This window comes from Mesocricetus auratus, unplaced genomic scaffold (assembly GCF_017639785.1).
Source record: "Mesocricetus auratus isolate SY011 unplaced genomic scaffold, BCM_Maur_2.0 Super-Scaffold_100008, whole genome shotgun sequence".
In the NCBI taxonomy this organism is placed as follows: Eukaryota; Metazoa; Chordata; class Mammalia; order Rodentia; family Cricetidae; genus Mesocricetus; species Mesocricetus auratus.
Genome location: NW_024429192.1, coordinates 21,424,018 through 21,443,210, shown reverse-complemented (window position 1 = coordinate 21,443,210; position 19,193 = coordinate 21,424,018). Strand labels below are relative to the sequence as shown.

Below are 19,193 nucleotides of genomic sequence, written 5' to 3'. Positions count from 1 at the left end.
ATGACCACAAGATGTGAGCTTTACATTTTACATAATGTAGTACTTATATTTGATGCCCTTAGTTACCCCCCAAATGTTTTGTCATACCTACTTAAAAACAAAAGTTATTTTTTATTCTCAGAAAAAATGAAGCTAATACAGAGAGTTAATGTGAAATAATAATTGGTGCAAGTTTTATTCTCAGGAAAGGACTGACAATTCTACTTCTAGTAGACAGCTGAAGAAAGAACACTGGGTTGTCTCCTTGGTACAACTCAAATAATTGTTTCTTTTTGTGTTTTATACAGTGGTCATCTTTGAAAACGTACTTTGGTCAAAAAAACAATGAAACAAAGTGTGATACCTTTACTATGTGAAATTTTCCTTTATCCATGTGCCATATTAGTTTTCACACTACTAGAACAAAAGACCCAATGAAAGAAACCCAGGAAAGGAAGAGGCCAGCCCGAAAGCCCAGTCATGGTGTTTGTCATACAAAACTGGCAACCTAAGTTTAATCCCTCATTACACAGAAAGATGGGCAGATAGAACCAACTCCATAAGACTATCTGCTGACCTCCATATCAAATGATGGCACAATATGTACATACAATAATGATAATAATTACAGTAGCAAGAACAATAGAAAGAGATGTGGGAGAGGAAGGAAGGAAGTGCTCTGGCCAACAGTATGGTGATGGAGGCAGGCAAGTCACAGCAGCGAGAGCTTGAGACAGAGGCTCTCATTGCATCCAAGTCAGGAAACATTGAATGATTCACCCTTGTGCTTAGCCCATGTACTTTGTGCTGCTCCAGGATTGCAGTCAGGGCATAGTGCCATCTGCATTTAAGATGAGTCTTTTTCACTTCAGTCGACCTAGGAGAAAAGCCCAAAAGTTTGTTTCCACAGTGACTCTAAATCTCACTAAGTTGGCAATCAAGTTTGACGACTACACGTGTATTGCAAACAGCAAATGGGGAAGTTATATATAGCTTCTGTCAAGAATACATAAAATGCAAACTGTTTCCATATAAAATGTACTATGCCGAGGATATTAGATTAAAGAAAGCATGTTTTGAAAATTCTGCCTATATATTGTGTTGAAAGTTACATAAGCCTGATGGTGGTGCACACCTTTAATCCCAGCACTCCAGAAGGCAGAGGCAGGCAGATCTCTGTGAGTTCAAGGCCAGCCTGGTCTATAAAGCAAGTGCCAGGACAGGCTCCAAAGCTACACAGAGAAACCTTGTCTTGAAAAACAAAAAAACAAAAAGAAAGTTACAACCAACAAGTTTTGGTAATTTTATATTTTAAAATCATTTTCAGTATTTTAATAACAGGCAAGGCTATGACTGATGAAAATTTATTGCTTAGGTATTTTATTTCCCTTACCTATTTATAGACTGAAAAGTCCCGCGTGAGATGTCTTCTCCCGCTTTATCTAAAAAGCTTCTAAATAAGTAAACAAAGAGTGGTTATTAAAATTATGTCAGTTGAAGGAGCTCCAACAAAGGATTTGGAGTTCCTTCAACTGTCTTAGCTTTGGAATCCCATTCCATCTGCCTTCTGAACATGATGGAAAAGAAAGTCACCCCATTAAAACCTGTGAAAGCACATGCAGATGTGAGTTTTCATTTAGACTTGTAGTTTATAAAGTGCATTCTTTTCTTTGACATTCAGAGACTCAAGGACCTTGAGGAGGGGTCTAATGTGGAGAAAATAGCATTACAGGATCAGGGCAAGAGAGGTGAGAGAGAGGGCAACAATTGGCATACCACTTTGTTCGATATCATACGCGAGTGGATGGCTTGCACATTCTAAGTGCAGAAGGGAAATTAAAACACAATAACTACTCTATTATAGTGGTTATTGCTTTTTTTCTACCTATGAGCCATTCTCATTGAAATGAAAATCATTTAACGCTCAAAATATATTTCTGTGTATTTTCAACTTTTATCTTTTTTTGTATAAAATATATAATAAAGAAATAGGCTAGGTTGTGATGCCTAGGCCTGGCCTAACAAAACCAACATATCTGCTTGGCCTGTGTATTTAAATTATCATCTGGTAAAATGTGTTTTTTCCCCTGTATAATTGCAATCAAGCAAGGATACCAAAGACTGTATTTTAGAATATACCTATAGGATTCCCCCCCCATGAGAGAGTTTTTAATAGACTGAGAATTCGGTTGCATATCTTTCAATACATCAATCTGGCAGCACAATGGCTCTTTAGTGCCTTTATGTCTCAAGAAGAATGTGTACCTACTTGTTAGAAATCTTGGCACCTTCTCTTCTCTGTATGTCGAAGATATAATAGCTTGACATTAAAAGAACTTAGCTTCAACAAAATATACCCATTAACTGTCACATCTAAATTCTTCCTGGCAAAGAAAAAGGTACAAAGAAGAAAAATGTGAGTTTATAAGAACACAAATGAAGCTTTTTAAAATTCCTTTGATTTAACTACCTGTGTTTTATCCATTGTTCAGGAAAAGACACTCATTATGATTTTTTCATTATGCATTGCTATCATTTTATATTAAAAGTGTGTCAATGTCACCCTCTTAACATATGCATGAAATGCTTTATACTATTAAAATGTTTTATGGAATAATGCTTGGAGACAAACTATGGCAAAGGAAGGTGAGACAGTTTCCAACTTCATATCTGTAAGAGGTTTAAAACAAAATTCCCGTTATAAGAGCAAATGCACTTCATCATCTTGAAGAGGTAGAAAATATTTCCTTGGTTATTTTTTATACTGACAACTTATCTGTAATTTGAAAACGGAAGAATCATTTACCTCCCTGTGTATTGCCACCCTGTGTGGCCTGTGCAGGCTCTCATTTGTTATTATTGCACTCAGACTTGCAATACTGAGGAACAATTGCCAGAATGAGAGGCCACAGCAAGCTGGTTGAAGATGACGGGTATTTAGTTATGGTGTTAGGGCGAGCAGATGGACTCCCCAGAGCCCAGAGACACTGGGTCCTCTCCTACCTGCAAGCACCAGAGCAGGTGTGTGCTGCTGATGGGCCTGCTTCAAATGGAGCATACCACAGGTGATGCTAATTAAGGGAGCCCAGGGGCGTGGCAGGAGCAAGGCTTATTGCTGATGGTGGAGTGCCAAAGGTTAGTGAAAAGCAGGATTGTCTGCTGGCCCAGGGAAGATAAGAACACAAAGGGCAAAGAAATGGATTTGAATACAGGCACTTATCAGTGTGCCTTTTAAATTACATAATGTAGTCTATAATGACGGGCTTTTAGCCAGTAAAATTGGAAGCCCTTTCATGAATGTACTAATTTATTAACATTGATTTTTGTCACCGCTTAAGTAGTTATTCTCATTTGTTTTTGTCTCCAAGACGGAGCAGCAAGGGAACATTAGACAAATGCGCAAATAAGCAATGATCAACATAAAATTCAGATGTGTACAGTTTCAGTTTTATATAATGGAACTTTACACTCACTTTATGAAAAAAGGTGATTTCCATATTATATGAATTTAGACATTTCCGTTTTTTCTGATACACCTGTTATTTAAATAAGGTATTTATTAATGTAATCAGTACTACATTCTAGGGAATAATGTAATCGAATGCTAACTGATATTATGATCCAATGACTAATTCTCATAAATATGAACTAGAATGCATTCATGTTATATTTGCTGAATGCAACTTAAAATTTTATGTATGCTCCCCTATTGATATGTTATGCTCACTCTTAACCAATTGTATCAGTCAGAACTTTATCTAAAGAATAGGAGCTTTATCTAAAGATTCAGAAACTTATGTAATTTGAATATTATAGATTTCTGAATAATTTAATTTAAAGCTACAATTCAATCTATACACATCTCTTCAGGTGTAGGTATTCTATAATTGATCATTATGAAAGTCGATTTCAAGTTTGTTTTTGCTATCTCTGGTTGCTCAATATAAAACTACAGTGGCTTGAAAAAACTTCTCTCTGCCTAACATTTCTACTTTTGGCAGTCATGTGGTGAGTGTGATCAAATGCATATTTACTCTCCTGCAGCATCTCCTGTGACTGACTGCACCTCTGGCTGTGTTCAGTAGATGATCAGTTTCTCCTGAAGATGTGGACATAGCGGAGTGGGCCTCAATTACTCTGAGTGGGGCATCCTGTCTCATCTTGAATAACTGGAAGAACTGGGTTAGCCAGTATCTTTCTTTTTCTATCTGTCTGTCTCTTTCCTCCTCTCCTTAGGTAAGCTAATAAGATAGCTGAAGACTCAGATAAATTACATTCTGCTCTGGGATGACATTTCATTCGCCGTATTCTCTTGCTCAGAACTAGTCACTCATTAGCTAAGACTCAAAGAGGAAATAACAAACCTGGAAGCTTCATTGAAGAATAGAAGAATGGTGGATCTTACTGACGCCATCTTTAGTGCTATTCTAAATCCGCACAACCCCTTTGGGGTTTCTGTAAGAGATTGGCATATATTTTGTAGAAGTATCAACCTAGAGAACAACCAGAAAGAAAAATGTGTGTATGTGTGTGCGTGTGCATGCGTGTGTGTGTGTGTGTGTGTGCAACTCATGAAAATCACTCTGACTTCCACTAATGTAACACTAAATAAAAATAAATAAATAACCATCATTTAAAAAATTTAAATACATCTGTGAACATCAGAAGGATGCAGTAGAGTATTCTCCCTCATATTAGATGGATTTATTGAAAGAGATACAGCAAAGAGAAGTTTAAAAGACAAACATGGGGATTATAGCTGATATTTTGAAACAATAATCCTTGATTTTTAAACTCACTAATTAATAAGAGTGATGATAAGTATTTAAGCAGATGGTTGCTGTCCAGACATTCCTATACAAGTCCTTAATCTTTAAAAATTCATTATTTGAATATTTTTATCAATTTTATATAAGCCCATGATGGTCACTGTGCAGCACTGTGATCCTGGTAGTCTTTGGGATAATTCTTATCAGACAAACATGAGCAAGACTTTTCCATGATACACTTCCAATTTTGCATACTTTTCTTTCACAAAACTAATATTAAAAATTATGTGATATCATTACTGACATTTTGTCCTGATTAAGAGGATAATGATATTCCACATTAATCACTGGTTGAATGAATAAAACTGGAATCAGTCCAAGAAGGTAAATACCAAGTCAGCATTTATAGCTTCCTTTTCCCAAAGCCAGGTGAGGAGAGCTTCTCCAACCAAAAGCACATGTTAATAAATCCAAAGGAAATGTGCACATGTTTCTTAAGAAAATCTAAACTGGGATGAATGAGGAAAGAGGTTGGGGATCACGATTTTTACCCAGTTTTGCTATGTCTCCTAAATAGAGAAAGACTTCGGGCATCTTCAGAGGCCATACTCTCAGTTCATGGTCACTTTTGAGAGTGGTCATTTCAGGGGTTTTCTAGCAAAGTATGACTGAAAATCTAGTGATTGTAGTTCCCTCATACATCTGAAAGAAGTTACATCCACATCGAAAGGCTGAAAAGTGTTTTCCTTATAGAGACTTTTGTGACTATTAACATTGAAACAAGGAGTAGCAACCAAATACATATACAGCAGTTGAGAAGAGAGTTGGATATTCATTGATTTGAACTTTATCACGTCCTTAATTAAAGCACTGACACACTGTCAGGTGAACACTTGTGCAGAATAATAGAAGCAACAGCTTACCAAGTTAGCAAACTCGACCTGACTGTCTCCCATCTCCCACTGCACCTTACTCACTAGCATGCTTTTTTCTGTGTGTCTTGGATGGGTATCAGCAAATCATGGTCATTTTTTTGTAGAATCTGTGATCTACATATATTTTTAATCTGGGTGCATGCACATGCGTGTATGTATGTGTGTGTGTGCATGTGTGTATATGTGTGTGTGTGTGCATGTAAAGGCTCATAGGTGCCTATGGTAGAGGACAGAAGAAAGTATCATATCCCCAACAACTAGAGTTGCAGGTAGTGGTGAACTACCTGACCTGGATGCTGAGAACCATCGGGAAAACCAGGAAGAGTTACTAACTTTTGAGTCATCTCTTCTACCTCTTCTAGTCTAATCATTTTATTTTCCTTTACTAAATCAGCCAAGAAAATGAAAAGAGGATCAAATATGTCTATTTATGTATATTTAGTCATTTGAAAATTTTAGCGGGCATGCGTTTGTGTGTGCATGTGTATCGTCATTTACATGCTAAGGCACACTTGCGGAAGCCAAAAAGCAGCAGCAGGACTTAGCTGTCTCCTAATTCTATGTGAATTCTGGGATAAATTCAGGTCTTCAGGTTTGGTAGGAATTGTCTCTTCCCCACTGAGCCAGAAATATTATTCAGTGACAAGTTTTGTGACATTTCACCACTCTGCTGAGGATGACAGGGGTATGGGGTGTCCCATGGTCTTCTTTTCATTCAGTTTTCCCCGGTGTGCAAAGACCTGGAGTCTACAACACAATCTCCTTAGCACTTTTCTTCTTTTCCTCTCTAGACTATGATCATGATGATGTCACAGACTTAGCTCACTGTTATATACTGTCTTATCCTCATTGCTTGAGCCAAAGCAAGAATGCACTCAACATCTGGGCTCTGCCTTCCAATACCTGGGCACTGCTACAAAGCCTCCCCTCCCAGCAGGAGTCACAAACCCCATATTCCTGGTTTTCTTTTCCACCAATGGGACCAGGACTAGGACCAGGAAGAGGAGAACTACCAGAGTATTGGACTTGCTTACACCCACTGAAAGGGAACTCTGGTTCCCTAACCACCAGACCAGTATGGGGCTCTTTCTGCACCCACTAGAAGAAGAGATGGGAAAGAGAAAAAAAAAACACTCAGCAACAGAAAAACAAATATGCCACCTCCAGATTCTAGAGACTCCACACCAGTAAGACTCCAACATTCCAATGCACATGAATCAGAAGAGAATGACCTTAAAACAACTTCATGAAAAAGATAGGGGCCCTAAAAGAGGATATAGAAAAATCCCTCAAGGAAATGGAAGAAAAAGCAAACCAAAAAAATGCAAGAAATGGAAGAAAAAGCAAACCAAAAATTTCAAAATATGGACCAAATGGAAGAAAAGACAAAGCAAAAATTAGAAAAAATCAATTCAAACAGTGCAAGGGTTGAAAACTGAAATAGAGACACTAAAAAAAGACACAATCTGAAGGAAGGTTGGAAATAGAAAAGCTGGGCAAATGGTCAGGTACTACAGATGCAAGCATAACCAACAGAATACAAGAGATGGGAGAGAGAATCTCAGCTGCTGAAGATACACTAGGAGAAATTGATTCATAGACCAAAGACAATCTTAAGTCCAACAAATACCTAATACAAATCATCCAGGAAATATGGGATACCATGTAAAGACCAAACCTAAAAATAATAGGTATAGAAGAAGGTAAAGAAAAGCATCTCAAAGATGTAGAAAATATATTCACCAAAATAATAGAAGAAAACTTCCCCAACCTAAAGAAAGACATGCTAATGAAGGTACAAGAAGCTTGCAGAACACCAAATAGAGTGGACCACAAAAAAGTCCCCTCACCACATAATAATCAAGACCCCAAATATACAGAAGAAAGAATACTAAGAGCTACTAAGGAAAAAGGTCAAGTAACATATAAAGGCAAACCTATCAGAATTACACCTGAATTCTCATGGAAACTCTGAAAGCTAGAAGGTCCTGGATAGATATTCTACCAACACTAAGAGACCATGAATGCCAACCCAGACTGCTATACCCAGCAAAGCTTTCAACCACTATAGATGGAGAAAACAAGAGATTCCATGACAAAACTAGATTCAAGCAATACATATCCACTTAACCAGCTCTACAAAAAGTTCTGGAAGTAAACTCCAACCTATCGAAGTTAACTACTATCAGAAAAATATAGGCATTAGATAACCCCACCTTACCAACAACGAAAAGAAAAAAATGGGGTGGAATTCCACATATAATTCTACCAACAACAACCATTCAAAATCAAGTAAGAATGAGCAATCAATTGTCATTAATATCCATCAATATTAATGGTCTTAACTTGCCCATAAAAAGACACAGGCTAACATAATGGATTCGAAGACAGAACCCATCCTTCTGCTGCATAAAAGAAACACACCTCAGCCTCAAAGACAGACATTACCTCAGAGTTAAAGGTTGGGAAAACATATTCCAATCAAATGGACCCAAGAAACAAGCAGGGGTAGCAATCCTAATATCTAACAAATTAGATTTTAAAATAAAATCAATCAAACGAGATGAAGGAGGTCATTTCATACTCAACACAGGAGAAATCCACAAAGATGAAGTTTCAATTCTGAACATCTATGCCCCAAATACAAAAGTATCCACATTCGTAAAAGAAACATTACTAGAACTCAAATCACATATAAATCCCCACAAACTTGTAATGGGAGATTTCAACACCCCACTCTTACCACTAGGCAGGAATACCAGACAGAAACTTAACAAAGAAGCAAAGGGGCTAATAGAGGTTATGACCCAATTGGGATTAACAGACATCTAGAGAACATTTCATCTACATAAAAAGAATATACCTTCTTCTCAGCACCACATGGAACCTTCTCAAAAATCAACCACATACTTGGCAACATATCAAACCTTAACAGGTACAAAAAATTGGAATAGCTCCATGGATCTTATCAGACCACCATGTATTAAAATTAGAATTCAACAACAACACAAATTGCAGAAACCCTACAAACTCATGGAAATTGAATAATGCACAACTGCACCATTCCTGGGTCAAAGAATAAAAAAAGAAATTAAAGACTTCCTAGAATTCAATGAGAATGAAGTCACATCATACCCAAACCTATACTTTGAAAGTAGTGCTAAGAGGAAAGTTCATAGCACTAAGTGCCCACATGAAGATACTGGAGAATAGTTACACTAGAGAATTAACAGCACAACCGAAAGCTCTAGAACACAAAGAAGCAAACTCACCCAGGAGGAGTAGACGCCAGGTAATAATCAAACCAAGGGCTGAAATCAATAAATTAGGCACTAGGAAAACAATACAAAGAATCAATGCAATGAAAAGTTGGTTCTTTGAGAAAATCAACAAGATAGACAAACCTTTGTACAAACTTACCAAACGTCAAAGAGTGAGCATTCAAATTATCAAAATCAGAACCAAAAGGGGGACATAACAACAGACTCTGAGGAAATTCAGAGAATCATCATGTCATACTTTGAAAACGTGTTCTCCACAAAATTTGAAAATTTAAAGGAAATGGACAATTTTCTGGATAGATGTCACTTGCCAAAATTAAATCAAGAAGAGATAAGCAATTTAAACAGACCTATAACCCCTATGGAAATAAAAGCAGTCATCGAAAGTCTCCCAACCAAAATAAGTCCAGAAACTGATGGCCTCAGTGCAGAATTCTACCAGAAATTCAAAGAAGAGCTAATCCTAATTCTTCTCAAAGTATTCCACATGATAGAAGCAGAAGGGTGTTTGCCAAACTCTTTCTATGAAGCTTCAATAACCTTGATCCCCAAGCCACACAAAGACACAACTAAGAGAGAGAACTTCAGACCAATATCCCTCATGGACACTGATGCAAGAATACTCAATAAAATACTGGCAAATCAGATCAAAGAACACATCAAAACAATCATTCACCATGATCAAGTAGGTTTCATCCCAGGGATGCAGGGATGGTTCAACATACGAAAATCCAGCAATGTAATCTACCATATAAACAAGCTGAGAAACAAAAATCACTAGATGCAGAAAAAGCCTTTGACAAAATCCAACACACCTTCATGATAAAGGTTTGGAGAGATCTGGGATAGTAGTTATATACCAAAACATAATAAAAGCTATGTAGAGCAACAAACAACCAACATCAAACTAAATGGACAGAAACTCAACACAATTCTGCTAAGATCAGGAACAAGACGAGGCTGTCCACTCTCTCCATATATTTTCAATATTGTACTTGAAGTTCTAGCTAGATCAATGCAACAACAAAAGGAGATCAAGGGGATACAAATTGGGAAGGAAGAGGTGAAACTTTGATTATTTGCAGATGATTGATAGTTTACATAAGTGATCCAAACAACTCTACCAGGGAACTACTACAGCTGAATAACACCTTCAGCAAAGTGGAAGGATACAAGATCAACTCAAGAAAATCAGTAGCCCTACTATATACAGATGATAAAAGAGCTGAGAAAGAAATCATAGAAACATCACCCTTTACAATTGCCACAAATAACATAAAATACCTGGGGGTAATGCTAACCAAAGAAGTAAAAGACCTGTATCACAAGAACTTTGAGTCTTTATAGAAAGAAATTAAAGAAAATATCAGAAAACGGAAAGATCTCCCATGCTCTTGGATAGATAGGATCAATGTAGTAAAAATTGCAATCCTGCCAAAAGCATCTACGGATTCAATGCAATCCTTATTAAAATACCAGCACAATTCTTCACAGACCTTGCAAGAACATTCATCAATTTTGTATGGAAAAACAAAAGACCCAGGATAGCCAAAACAACCTTACTCAACAAATCAACATCTGGAGGCATCACCATTCTTAATTCAAGCTCTATTACAGAGCTATAGTGCTGAAAACAGCTTGGAATTTGCACACAAATAGACAGGTAGACCAATGGAATTGAATTGAACACCCTGATATTAACCCATACATGTATTAACATCTGATCTTTGACAAAGAAGCTAAAAATATACAATGGAAAAAAGAAAGCATCTTCAACAAATGGTGCTGGCATAACTGGATGCTGGCATGTAGAAGAATGCGGATAGATTCATGTCTATAACCATGCACAAAACTTAAGTCCAAATGGATCAAAGACCTCAACATAAATCCACCCATACTGAAACACTTAGAAGAGAAAGTGGGTAGTACCCTTGAACGAATTGGTACAGGAGACACCAGTAGCAGAGACAATGAGGTAAACAATTAATACATGGGGCCTCCTGAAACTGAGAAGATTCTGTAAGGCAAAGGACACAGTCAACAATACAAAAAGGCAGCCCACAGAATGGGAAAAAAGATATTCACTAACTCCACATCTGACAGAGGGCTGATCTCCAAAATTTACAAAGAACTCAAGAAGCAAGTCTCCAAAACACCAAAGGACCAATTAAAAAGTGGTCTCCAGAACTAAATAGAGAATTCTCAATAGAGGAGTCTAAAATGGCTGAGAGACACTTGCAAAAGTGCTGGAAATCCCTAGCCATCTGGGAAATGCTAATCAAAACAACTCTGAGATACCATCTTACTCCTGTCAGAATGGCTAAAATCAAAAAACACCAATGACAGTTTATGTTGGAGAGGTTGTGGAGAAAGGGGAACACTCATAAACTGCTGGTGGGAGTGCCAACTCATACAGCCACTTTGGAAATCAGTATGGAGATTCCTCAGAAAAATGGGAATAAGCCTACCACAAGACCCAGCAATTCTACTCTTAGGCATATATCCAAAATATGCACATTCATACAACAAGGACATCTGTTCCACTATGTTCATAACAGCATTATTTCTAATAGCCAGAACTTGGAAGCAACCTAGATGCCCCTGAACTGAAGAGTGGATAGAGAAAATGTGGTACATTTACACAGTTGAGTACTATTCAGCAGAAAAATAAAAACAATGGAATAGTGAAATTTGCAGACAAATGGACGGCACTAGAAGAAACCATCCTGAATGAGGTAACCCAGTCACAAAAAGACAAGCATGTTATGTACTCTCTCATATATGGATTTTAGACATAGATCTGGGGAGTGCCAGCCTACAATCCCATGGCCAGAAAGTCTGGGCAACAGAACCTTCATTCAATGGTTGATGGAATCAGAGGCAGACTCCCACCGCTAAACACTGAGCTGAACTCAAGGAACCCAGTGACAGAAAGGGAGGACTGGGCTGGTTTAACTCCAAAATAAAGCTGACCTTACATATGTTAGCTTTTGAATCCCAGACTGATGGCTGGGAATCCAGCATAGGACTTTCCAAGCCCCCCTGAATGTGGGTGTCAGTGAGGAGGCCTAGGCAATCTATTGGGTAGTAGATCAGTATTTATCCCTGGCATACAAATGGACTTTGGGTGCCCATCCAACAATGAGAGATGTACTCTCAGCCTGGACTCTTCGCAGGGGTTCTGGGCCCTGCCCTGGCTGAAATGACTGACTCTGGACACCCCCATGGAGGGCCTCGCCCTCCCTCCGGAAATGAGGGAGTATTAGGGGGGTTGGTGGGGTGGTATGGGAGTAGGGGAGGGAAAGGGAGAGGGACTGGGGATTGACATGTGAAGCAACCTTGTTTCTAATTTAAAATTAAATTTAATAATAAAAACAAAAAATATTGCAGTCAACAATTTTCTGAACTGGTGAAGACTGAATAGTGTGCTTTTAGGTAGTAATTTAATAGCCAACTTTACTTACTTCCCTTAAATTAAAACTCATTAGTTTAAAATTTTTGACCCCTTTCCTAAATCATAAGGATTTAGCCATAAATATTTCTCCTTTTTCTAAGACTGGTTTCTATGTTTTCATTTAATATCAATGAAATGCATACATACCCCAAACTGTTTCAATATGTCATCAAACATTCAACTTACTCATGTGACAGGACACCCAGGGCCTTAATTTTGAATACTTAAAAGTAGGGAAGACAGACCACCTCTGAAGGGGTAGGAAGAGAGATTTAATCTCCAATAGAAAATTGAAAGTGCAATCAAAAGAACAGTATTTGTTCATTAAGGATCTCATAACATACCTTAAAGGGTTTGTTTTAACACCAAAGGTGTGTTATGGGATCCTTAATGAACAAAAACATTGTTAATAGGAGTATCATGGAAGCAGTATCATTCTTTCCCTAGAGAATTATATTAATATTTTCTCTTTCCCATGTTCACCTTATTGATGATGATAAGTTTTGGCCATTTGTTTATGATAACCCAGTAAGGATGTTCCATATTAGAAACATCATGGCATTTCCTTTTTTTTTAGTAAGAATTTTGAAGAGGAACATCCTAGTTTATCCGTGTAATTACTATGATGCTCACTCTCATGAAAGTTACAACAATTTCTTCTGTTCAGTCTACCAGCATAGATTTGTAGTTTGCCAATATATTTATTGATATATAGTGTGTTATTGTCTTATTCATTGTGATGTCAGTGTGAATAATATTTGTCCTGTGTGATGCCTTCAAGTTGAAATTTTTTTCAAGACAGGATTTCTGTAATTCTGGTTGCTGTGGAACTCCCTGTAGGTCAGGCTGACCTTGAATTCACAAATCTGCCTGCTTCTGCTTCCTGCATGCTGGCATTGAAGGTGTGCATCACCACTGCCTGGCATTTTGTTTAAAACGTGCTAATTTTCATCTTTGCATATGCAGGTAGTTGTGATTTTGTTATTGTAGGGTATGTCAGACTCATTCTGTATGCTGCCTTTCTCTGCTTTGGTCTTATTTCTATAAATGTTTTAGGACAGTTACCATTTCCAGAACTCCCAGTGGCTCATTTACGAGGGAATAAATATATCCATTTGGCAACCATATAGACAGACAGAGATAGACAGACACAGACTTCATATCTACTAGATTATATTTTTCTCATGTGATCATCTTCATGCTACCAGCTAAATGTTGCTTCATAATTGGTTAACAATTTGTTATCTTGGAGTATTCACAAATGCAATTATGTACTGTTTCATTAAATGGTGACTGACCAGTATCACTTGCAATTAATCAGTTGCTCATGGTTATATTTGCCATGCTCCATCCCATTTATTTTTAGCCACTGACTGTACTGAATCTCAAACATCCCTCTGGATCAGGGATTCAGGGAAAAGTTTCCTAGGACTGTGTTAATTCATTTAAGGAAACATACCATTATTTATAGAAGAGAGACTGAAGGACATTAAAATGGAAATAGATCCACTAGATTAATTCCTGTATAGAAAAGTGTGGAATTTGGGGATAAAGCATATATACCAGTGTGTCTAAAGCTTTCTGGCTTGTGCAAGCACTCTCTTATTTCATACACCATGTTTTGCAGTGTTCATACAAAGTCAGCATATTTTCAAGTAATAGTTCTCCCATTTTGTTCTTTGTATTTTTCAGAATAGATATAAATACACACAGAGATGAAGATTCAAAAGACTATCAATGAATAGACTGTACATTGAGAATATATAGAATTGAAAGGAATGGTGCTTGACTTTTAATAATTTAGAATCATTTCACTTACAACAAAGATAATATTCAGTGCGGATCGTATTTCAAGTGTATAATTGAATGTATTTGGCATAGGTTTAAGGTAAATAGGGAAAGCACAATCATTTCTGTGCTTCTGTCTACTCTTGTTCCTGTACTCACAAAAACCTAACCCATCCCCCACCATGTATCCTTGGCTTCTCCCAGCTATTAAATTTAAGTTTCCTATTACAGTAGCTTGGGTAACAGTGACAAAATGGCTGCTTATCATTGATACCAAGTGACTGTTGGAATTTGGTGTCCCACAGATTCTATAGTCATATTTGCCCTTTACCATGTCTTGAATTTTTTTCACCTGTGATAATGGGCACTTATCAGTCCTAGGGTAGCATGGCATCACCTGTGTTGGGCTAGTATTGATAGAGAATTGCATGTGCATTAAATCAATGGAGGGGATGAGAAGACTAGCTATTCCCCCAATGACTTCATATGCAGCTTCATTTGACAAGGGCTAGAAACGATTATGCCATTGGTTGACAGTTTACACACAACTAAATGCATCTGAAAGACATTGTCTTTCCTCCATATTTCACATAGATATTGATAACCTTCTAAACAGTGAAAGAGGAGAGAATTGCCCAACCAAGTCATTGCTATTAAAGAGATAGCAGGAATCCTGCTTCGGGGTGTTTCTGTAAGTGAAGATACCTGAGTTGTTGGTTGTTCTGATGACTTTCTAGTGCAATATATTACTCTAAAGTTTAGGGGTCTAAAAATAGAGAGTATTTTCCTCATGAATCAACATTAATTCACAGAAAGGAATTGGGAGATGGCCTCATTTATGCACCATTTTTCTGTCACTCTCTTTCTCAGCATCCCAGCTGAAGATGTTGCATCATTCCTTTGATTTAAAGGCACTTACAGAATGACATACGATTCCTAACCACAATAAACACAAAGTCTACTCAACACTTCAGTGAAGTAGACAATGATTAGTGAGAGTAAAGTAATTAAGAAAAAAAGAACATTACAACTCTGGGTTTCTAGTAAGACAGCATGACCTGTTTCATGATGTAGATGAATAGGCCTTTGTATTTAAACACAGTAGAAGGGCCTTCTAAGAAGTGTTACAAAGGAACAGGCACATAAGAATGGGAAAATGCAAGAAGTTAAATAGTCACTGAATCATTCTCAAGCATCCTTGTGACGCTAGTTATGAAATCAGATGCTCTTTTCTTTATGTGTAGCAGATCTCTGCTTTGACTAAGAAATAGCAAAACTTACAGTGTGCTCCTTTACAAGTGAAATTGGCAGTATCTGCTCCCTGAATTTCTAGAGACTTGCTTTGGAAACCTAGCTTCCAGGTGCAAGAAAGTCAAGTGAAGATGCAGAAGTATATTTGTAAGAGGGACTCAGTGGTGAAATGCATGCGAATCCCAGCAGCACTTTGCCACCGTGGAATGCATTTCCTAGCTGTACTCACACTGATCCAGATGAAGCCAAACAGAACACCGATGAAGCAACCACCATTCTTGTCTGTACATGAATGCTGACTGAGGAGAAAACCACCATCTTGGTTTCAAGCCAGAATTTTAATCTAGTATGTTGAAGGAGGACCATGGAACAGCCACACACATGGTGCTGTTAAACCAAATCACCACTATGCTGAAAAATTAATAGCCTTGCATGCCCTCATTTTCATTAGTATACAGTCAGTGTACATAGCAGTGAGTTTCATAAATGATTTCTTATTAATGGATTGTATGGTTTAACTATCTTCATCTCCATATTTTCTCCCTTCTCCTTTATTTTTTCCTAGTCTCCTTCCTTTCCCAACCTCCCTTCTGTTTCCAGGTTATATATGTATGCACTCTCCTATACATATGATGCATAGTACAGAATGGCTAGAAATATGTGGAGTGGGTTTTGGTAAAGAAAATCGTAACTAAATTTATTAGTGATCATACTGACTTTGAGGCCCTAAAAACACTCTAAGAATTGATTTCAGTTTTTAGAACCAGAAAAATGACTACTGAAAGAGAAATGACTACTGAAATTTCCTTAAGAGAAACCTCATGGTTTAGAGTAATGAAAATCATGTTGTTAGTGGTGTTTAGCTAAAGAAAAATCATTAAAATGGATTTGCCATGTTTGGTATTCAAAATCAGGAAAATGTAGTGAGAGTCTAATGAAAAAGAGAAGTTAGCTTTGGAAGATACTTTCACATCTATACAAGACCAGAGAAAGTAGTGATTAGTTGTTTATTAATATTATTAATATACTAATATACTCAACTGCCTAGAATTTCTCAATCAAGATAGGTGATGGGCAATTAATATATTATAAAGCAAAGGTAAATGTGATTGAAGCCAAGGTTACTATTAGAAAAGATACTTTTGTTTGGCTGAATTTTCCTCTCTTCCCCCAACTCTCCAAGTTATAGTAACTGTACTTTACATGATACACTTCTTCAGTTTCTATGTAACCACCAAATGCATGTGTGGAAAATCACTCAATATAACATTGTAGAAATATTTTTCATATGCATATTCAAAGATTCACTGAATGCATAAATAGAAATATGTTTGTTTCATGATTTTGAGAAAACTACTCATAGCTAATGATCTAAATGTAGATTTCTATTTAATTTGTTTTTTCAAAACAATATCTCAATATGTTACCCCAACAAGTCTAGAACTCACTTTATTGATCAATCTGGACTTGAACTTACTGTGATTCCCTGCCTCAGTCTTCTGAGTGCTTAAGTTTTTAAAATTTAGTTTATTAAGTAGAGAATTCAAGCTTGTGTGAAATGTATCTCTATTACACACACACACACACACACACACACACACACACACTCCATACTCTTTACTCTTTACTCAATACTCTTTATTCTTCATTGAGGACTCACCCAACATCCCACCCTCCTGGCTTCATGTCCTCTTAAGTTAGAAATATCCTTCTTGTTTTAAGTATATTGAAATACTTCTTTGACAGAGTTTAATGTTATAGTATTGTTTTAAATGTGCATAGTCATATAGCATAGTTTTCAGATGCCATGAGGGAATCTAGAGTGTGTTTGTGATATAGATGCCAAATGTTCTCCCTGCTTCATCTATGTACAAATTGCTGAAACTGATGCATCATGAAATAATTCAGCTACATGCTCACACCTTCAAAATCTTCTTTTCCACAGATATGAGGAGGACTTGAAACTAAGGTAGATTATGTGTCTTATATTTCTATCATTTTCTATTGCTGGAGTGGTCATGGGATCATTTTATAACAGACTAATATTATCCATAAACACATAGCTAAAAATAGAAGTGTTAGATTCTTTTGGTTAAGTTGCCATGAGGACCAAATTGAATCATTAGCCAATCTTGGGAATATCCACAGAGTTTTCTCACAACATATGTACTATGTCTCCACCCATTTTGCCTTAATTCTAGTTCTTTTCATCATCCGACAGTGACTATGGGAAAACCTGGATTTGATTTTTCTGGACTATTTTTTTAACATTTGGAAAGTTTTCAAAAGTGAAAACATATTGACCAAATGATCCTTTTCCCTTATATTTTGAAATCCATAAGAAACTTAGTCCATATGCTAGTTCACATCCACTTATGTTAAAAATCCTTAAAATTGTGCTGAATTTGATGTACCAGCAGGCTTCCTCAGATTTGTGTCTCTCAGTATGCATTCTCTCTCAAGCCATGGTTTCCACCATTCAGTATCCATGAAATTTCAGACTGAACTCAAGAGCTAGGATCTGCCTTCACTGAACCAACAATGAATAAGAAATAAAGAAATGTGAGCTAATCTTTTTCAATTACTTATATAAACATTGCAGTACAATTTGTTTACCTTGTTGCTTTTGTATGGTCTGGTTCAATAATTTTTGCACTTTCAATTTTATACTTCCCTATTAAGTCAATGGGTTTTTTGGTTTATAATTAAAAATAATACATCAGTTAACAAAATTAACGTAAATTGGCATGAAGAAAAATAATCAAATTGTTGATCTTCTTGATTCAGACCCACAGTGAGGTACTTTAGTGGCTGGCCCTCTGTATATCATTCTATACATCAAATACATGGGAATAAGTTAGGTTTGTGTCTAAGATCTCAGCATGCAAAAGGAAAAGGTTATATGTGATTAAAACTCCAGATGAGGACTTTTAAATGGTGTACACAGGGGAGGGGAAAAACCAAAGTTCACTGCACATAGATCATTGACTGAGCATAGACTGTTCTCTGGATAACGTAATAGTTGAAGTTCTGACCACTGAGCAACCTAACCACACTAAAATGATAGACAGATAAGTGGATCAGAACTGTAAAGCATGGAAGTCACTCTCTGATTACTACTATGACATTTTATGTTCTTTATTTCTCAAGCATGTGTGGGCAAATTCATATTTTAGGTTAATCTTATCCATTAGAAACCCCATAAATTTCAAAATTTGATTAAATTCTAATTATTTTAATGTATGCAAGTAGCAATTACCTCTGGGTGTGATGCCTAATGCTCCTGAATTCCTTTTTTGTCTCCAAATAGCTTCTCCTTTTTTTGTTTTCAATAACAGCAGTAATGCAGTGTCCAATTGATAATATTTCAGACATTGATTGAATATGTGCTACCCTAGGGACAGGAGTGATGCTGCTTCTTCTACTACGATATCCTAGAAAATATCAGCAAAGGGCTATGCATATTAGAATAAGACAGACCTCACAGTACAGCTTAATCAAAGCACCTTCTTCTTGCTAAAGAAGAGTCTAGTCCTTAACAGAACACAGCACCTTGCAGGACCTTACCTACTTCAAACCAACTTACAGCTCCAAGAAATTCCCAGTTACAATTGCAACTGAGTTTAACTATACAGATTTTAATAATGTCTTTCTTTTATAGCTATAAATATGCTGCTTGAAAATACAATAAGCCTACCCAGAATTTGATTATATTCAACCCTTCTGGGAAGCAATG

The 19,193-nt window shown here is 36.8% G+C and overlaps 1 long non-coding RNA gene across 2 annotated transcripts in view; it reads right to left on the bottom strand.

Annotated features, from left to right (window-relative positions):
- Positions 1–211: 211 nt before the first annotated feature.
- Positions 212–19,193, bottom strand: part of LOC121141764 — a 44,866-nt gene continuing 25,884 nt past the window's right edge. Inside the window, exons 5-8 of one of the 2 annotated variants that reach the window (XR_005878704.1) lie at positions 18,717–18,891; positions 2,249–2,363; positions 1,373–1,432; positions 212–856 (exon numbers count right to left, since the gene is read on the bottom strand). This is a non-coding gene — a long non-coding RNA (uncharacterized LOC121141764). The remainder of the gene's footprint in view (positions 857–1,372; positions 1,433–2,248; positions 2,364–18,716; positions 18,892–19,193) is intronic. The other variant, XR_005878703.1, reaches the window with a different exon arrangement.